Genomic DNA, 6267 nt, shown 5'->3' on the forward strand with positions numbered 1-6267 from the left:
GTCAGGGTGTTGGACCGGGTTATTGACACTGAGCCAATCTACTGTTTACCTCAAGGCAGTATGATACAAATTTAGGAAGTTTCCCTTTAAGGCCCAAACCCTGCTTTTCATCTATTCTAAAAACCCATCTGTCACTGAAAGAGATAAAAGAGAGTGCAACATAGAGTTTGACAAAAGGTTTGTGCAAGGTTTAAGTGGGACACATTTTGGCTACTGAATTAACCCTGTACTACCTGTTTTAGATAGCTGAGTGATTGATGTTATATAATTGCTGTACCATCTACTGTTAGGTCAAATGACTTTATACAGAGGTTTCCAAAGATGACTTGTTTGTTGACAAACTAATTCTGGGGTCTCTTTTATGTCATGAGAGTTTGTAAGAGAGTTGAGTTTCACCTCCTTGACTTCCTTATTCATTATGAAGGTCTACACCTCAGTGAGCTTCTGCAGCTTTGGCTTGGCCTGGATAATCCATCGATAAATTAGTGAGATGTCTTCACCCTTTGATCTATACACTATACAGGGCCAGCACAGCTTCTTGCTGGAGAAACCTGAATAAACCCCAGTATTACAGAAAATAACCCCCATCCAGTAGATTTTTTCAACAGCTGTAAAGGTGCTATTCTACGTACTCTGCTGCACTGTACTCTGATTTCTTGTAGTGTTGAATGCCAAAACCTTTTCCAGAAATAATTATTTAATGATTTACAAATGTAATTGTGACATGCCATAAAAGCAGGTAAGCTACTTAAAGTTCCTGTCTTGTTTTTATGTGATTAAACCTTCAGATGAAAGAATAAAATGACAGGTCTGGTGAGGTTTATATGCTGTACATACTAGATTGCGCAATTGATGCTTTGTGTAGAGCAGCATTGGTGTCTGTAGATGAACAGATAGCATGGCATGCATGCCCACTCAGTGTGTCTGGCCAGGGGCCATGCTGTTCTCCTACCAGTCTGACTCATCTTTTATTTCCAAAGACACAATCCAAATCTGTAGTGCTGTACACCGGGTTTAATAAAAATACCCTTGAAGAACAGGAGGGGACAGTCTTATACGTAGGAACGTTCAGTCACCTACCAACCAGATCATGTGATTTGGGACCCCAACTTCATAGGCACATCCAAAACAAACCGGTTTTGATTGTGTATGCACAGTTTTACTAGTTAATACAATGTCTGTCTATAAGAGTTTGGCCCATAGGTGGAAACGCTCTAGGTCTTCAGGCAAGATTCTTCTTTCTCTGGGCAGGGGAGCATTGTTTGCCATGCACACTTTCCTTCTACACCTACCCATCTCCTTCCTACTTCCCACGAGCTAAAGAAAGTGTTGGGCTAGCCCCAGCCCTTCAGTTATCTACCACTTAATTTCATGTTACATCTCAAGGGACCAGTCAGGTTGGATCTTGTGATCTCCATAACTTGCCCATTAACCCTTCTGCCTGCAGGATAGAGAGACTGCCCAGAAATCAGGATTGTTGAGAGTTACTTACACTTAAAAAGCAGTTTGTCTATGTGCAGCCATCTGTCCAAAAGACCCTAAGGCCCTTATTATACAGTCCATTCAGCTGAAATCAAAGTAAGGCTATTTACATATATATATATATATATATATATATATATATATATATATATATATATATATATATCATGTATATCAATATATCTATTATCATAATATGCTGAAAGTGCACTTTACAAATTAAACAGCATTTTAGAAAGTACCATGAAATCTGCTAGGCAAAAACACATTGTTAACAGGGTTACAACACGGTAGTAACAATTCTAAATGGTAAATATCACCTTCCCATATTTTTATCGGAGAACTTTATTTTAATTCAGTGTGGAAATATAAACTATTTTTATGTTACACATTCTGAATGTAAAGAGGGATGTATCTGTTCATTCACATTAATTCTGAATTGAGTTTGGTGATCCAGGATGAAATAATGTACTAGAAGTGTAAAGTTTGAGCGGGGTGCAAGTTAAAGTATGTTTTTCGTAACATGTTTATTTCTTAGTGTGACTTCAAAATACATGAAAATATCTGCTGTATTTATGTAATTCTCTACAATCTTCAAATGATCAGTTTTTAGTGTCTAGAGAAGAGATGTAACTGCAGTGCCTTCATTTGCATTAACATTTAGCTTTATTTTCATTTATTTCTTAAAAACAGAAGTGTTGATTGTGCACATGTATCATCAATGGTTGACAATAAAAATCTTGTTAGTTTGAAATGATGGATTGTGAGAATTTGACATGATTTACACAAGCAGAAGACACTGATTTTCTGTTAGATTAGTCCAGATTGCAAGGTTTAGCCCAAATGCAAATTGCAAATACAGCAGCATATCTGGCACCATAATGATTTTTTTCTATAGCAACACATTTATGCTATAATAAATGTATTCCAACATCCATAGCATTTCGCTCTCATGAATCAATGTTTTGTTGATCAGATCAGCATGTAGAGGAACTTAGACTTTTTACTTTTCTTTAATACAATTTTTTTGTTTGTTTTTTAATTATCAAAATCACTATAGTTTTTCTCATTTCCATATTTGAACAGGGTGTTTCTATAGTATAATGAACTGAATTTCCATTCACTATACAGTATACATGTGAAGCTCTGTTGCATAGCAAGAAATCATCTTCATTAATGGTATTAAATGTTTTTCATAAATGGAACTTAAATGCATAAACAAACATGTATTAACCTGTAACTTTACTGTAGACATATCAGACATTATACGTATATACAGAAGTACTTTGTTCTAAATGTGTGATTGATGATGCCAGTTATTAACAATCATACGATTATATCTAATGGCGTTTTGATCATTAGAAAGGCTTTTTAGTTAGAGCTCTGTTTGGGAATAATGGGAAAATAACAATTATTAAAAAAAAAAACCTAATGTTATCAAATTTCACAAGTCCACTTAAAATATTTAATTTGATTTATAAATTGCCATCTCCTTGACCACAGTTGTGTTGGCCTTTTGGAAGTCAAAAGAGGAACAACAGTTTCACTTTAGGGGAAATCTTACAAGGGCTTCCAATATTGTATAATCTGTAGATGATTGTGGTTATTTTATTCCAAGAACATTAAATGCAGAATGGCACAATCATAGCCTGTAAATTCTTCTTCTTCCCTTTCTTGATGTCCAAAAACAGAACTAAAGTAGTTATGTAACACAGAATATTTTCACGTGTGTCTGAATAGGCCAGGTGGACTATTCTTGACCTTATATTACTTGTTAACGAGAAGTGTGTTTGGCAATTAAATTTCTTAGATTCAGTTGTGGACTTCTCCTACTTGCTAAATGTTAGACAAAAAATGTGTTATTGGCAATAGTTGAATTGTATGAAGAACCGTGAAACTATTTAGGCAACTGTGTGTGAGAATAAAATATGAAACATAGACCCGTCCAATGTTTATCACGTGCTATTTTTTGTAGAGTTTCAGAGGCACAGTATCATTGTTTTCAGGTTGTGGTACGGTTGTTGGGTTTCTGTATTACAGTTGTTTTAAACCATGCAGAACATTGTGTTGCTTTGATCTAGGACTTGTCGCTACGAACCAACATTACTATTTTGTATTTCTGTTGACTCTCACATGCTACCAATGGAAACTATACAGGTTTTGTGATATGGCTGCAGCTAACTGCTCTTGTTGCATTCGGCTCTGGTTTTGATACCAGAAGCATGTATTTTATACAATAGCATCATGCTGTAAATAATTTAAAAGGTTGTTAATTTACTGTGTTGCTATTTGAAAGAAAAAAGTACTTTGAATATTTCTTTTTTCTAAAAATAAAGCTATAAATCAATGCCTTGTGTTGTTATCGTATTTATGTTCTATCTAGAATATGGTCCTGCTGCCAGTCTTCTGACCAATTTGATTTTTCAGATGATATAACTTAAAGGGATGGTGATGTATTAATATAAATGTGTTTTGCTGGACATGATGCAGTGCCAGAAAATACATTAAATATTTCAAGAAAACTTTTGAGAGTTAAATGCTTTGCCTTTATCCTTCAACGAGCCTTTTATTGGTAAATAAAAGAGAAAAAAAACCAATAACTTTTTCTTCCCAACTAGCTGGAAACTTCAAGAATATTTCAGCTAAATTTTAAATCCATTCTTTTTTAGATATGTAAATTTAACAGTGCCATATAATGTATCATTCATAATTCCAGGGAATGGTTTATTGGTACGTGACACAAACCCCAGCACTGATAGGTTGTTGCCATAGAAACTAATCAAGTTAGTGATTAACTTGACTGACCAGAATCAACTTTAGTTGCTTGGCCTTACATGTTAACACTTACAAAACAAGTTGCGTATTCACTAATCTGTGGGTTGTGTGTGAGTGCATGTGACTATAAATTTTACTAGTTATGTATGAAAGCATGCACACTTACCTTACCTGAAACTTACAAAAGGACCCAAAGAAGGGTATATTACATGGGGGTGGGGGTTTGAATCACATTTATGAAAAATGCAATGGGAGGCACTTTAATGTTGTAAATAGGGCCAATGGCTGAATATGAGGGGCTGCTCGCTATGTGTTTATGCTCATGCAGTCTGTGGCCCAGCTAGGGGTTACACACTATAGCACCCAATCTGCCACTGAAACGTGTCTAGAGTAATGCCAGCCTGCACCCAGTCCGGGCCTGGACCCCTAAGTCACTCATTTGGGAAAGGATGAGGTCCATCCAAGCACATGCAAGTCTATGAAGCCCATTTAAGTATGCAATAACTATGCAATACAGGTTAACACTTGCAATCCAGTGACATTGGGCAAAGATGAATTATTTTTTTCTTCTAAAAATATTTTTTGTGGCCTCTTGGCAAACAAAAACAAAACAGGAGCCTTGTGTTTTCATAGTACATTCAGCCTTCGAAGATGCGGTACATGCTTCACCTTTACACCTACGTCTGAGGATTTGTTCAGGAAGCATAACGTTTGATCCCTGTCTGTTAAATTGGTGCACGGAACAGGCAGACATATTACAAACATTTGGGGGAAAATAGTAAATCTGTTCCATGGATGGGCAGGCCTACTGGGATAAAACATCTTATGAAAAGGTTATAGGGTATGATGAAGATGAGGCAATGAAAGTGGTTGAGTACTTATTATGAGCACTGAAGATTACAAAAAAATAACAAGGCAAGGACCCTATAGGTGACACAAAATAATAAATAAGTGAAAGGGAAGAGATAATGAGAAGGAAGCAAGATGGGAAAAGAGGAGGGAGATAAAGAGAAAGAAGAGAAAGAGATATAGTAAGAAGAGAGATTACAAGAAAAGGGAGAGATGAGATAGAAAAAGGAGAGAGATAATGAGAGATGAGGAGAAAGGAAAGGGATGGAGAGAAAGGGGAGAGATAATGAGAAAAGAGGGAGCCCACACAACTACACATCTATTTCTGATAACTCACCCGCACCATTCATTTACCATGCCATTTTATTATATAAATAAATACTTGCCTCTAGAAGTGTGGTTGGGCAGGTTGCACACACTTGGCACACCCATTAGCAGCATCTAAACAAGCCGGGTGCATCCATGCGGTAAGAGAGTGTGGGGCCCAAGCAAATGCTTGCCCAGAGTCCAACCAATATTAAAGATGGCCCTGCTGCTCAGCTTCAGCTGATTTCAGTAAGTGATTGGCTGCTTCTAGCTGGTGGGAATTGTGGGGGGTACTTTAATACACCTTTATGATTAGTGACTGTTGGAGGAAGTAGACTGTCCCTTAAGGAAGTAGGACGTAGTTTTAACATCATGGCATATGAAATGTTTATGAAATTAAGACAAATATCTAAATATACCTAAATATATATTTTTTCATCTGCTTAGTATAAGTTTTTAGGTAATACTCAATTTTTCCCATTTGTTTTTTTTCACATGATAATTTTATCTAAACACGTACTGTTTCTAAAAAAGAAAAGCCCTATTTGTGATGAAACAAATCACTATATATATATGATGTGTGGTTAAACTAACAGAGCGAAGGGGAAATTCTGCTTAAAAACAAGATAGCAAAAGTGCTAAAAAACCTTTAGTCCATAAGCGCTTAATAATAAAATAGTGTATTGTCTCTTTAAGGTAACACATCAGTGGAACTTTGATTTCACATAGGGTCTATTGTAGATATTTATATTATAATGCACTATTATCTGTAACGAGCCCGTGCCTCTTGAGAGAGACATTTGTTATTTTGTTGTGTACAAAATAAGTCTTTAATGAGTCAATGGGCCAACCTAT

This window comes from Sceloporus occidentalis, unplaced genomic scaffold (assembly GCF_023333645.1).
Source record: "Sceloporus occidentalis isolate IW3139 unplaced genomic scaffold, rSceOcc1.0.p SCAF_34, whole genome shotgun sequence".
In the NCBI taxonomy this organism is placed as follows: domain Eukaryota; kingdom Metazoa; phylum Chordata; class Lepidosauria; order Squamata; family Phrynosomatidae; genus Sceloporus; species Sceloporus occidentalis.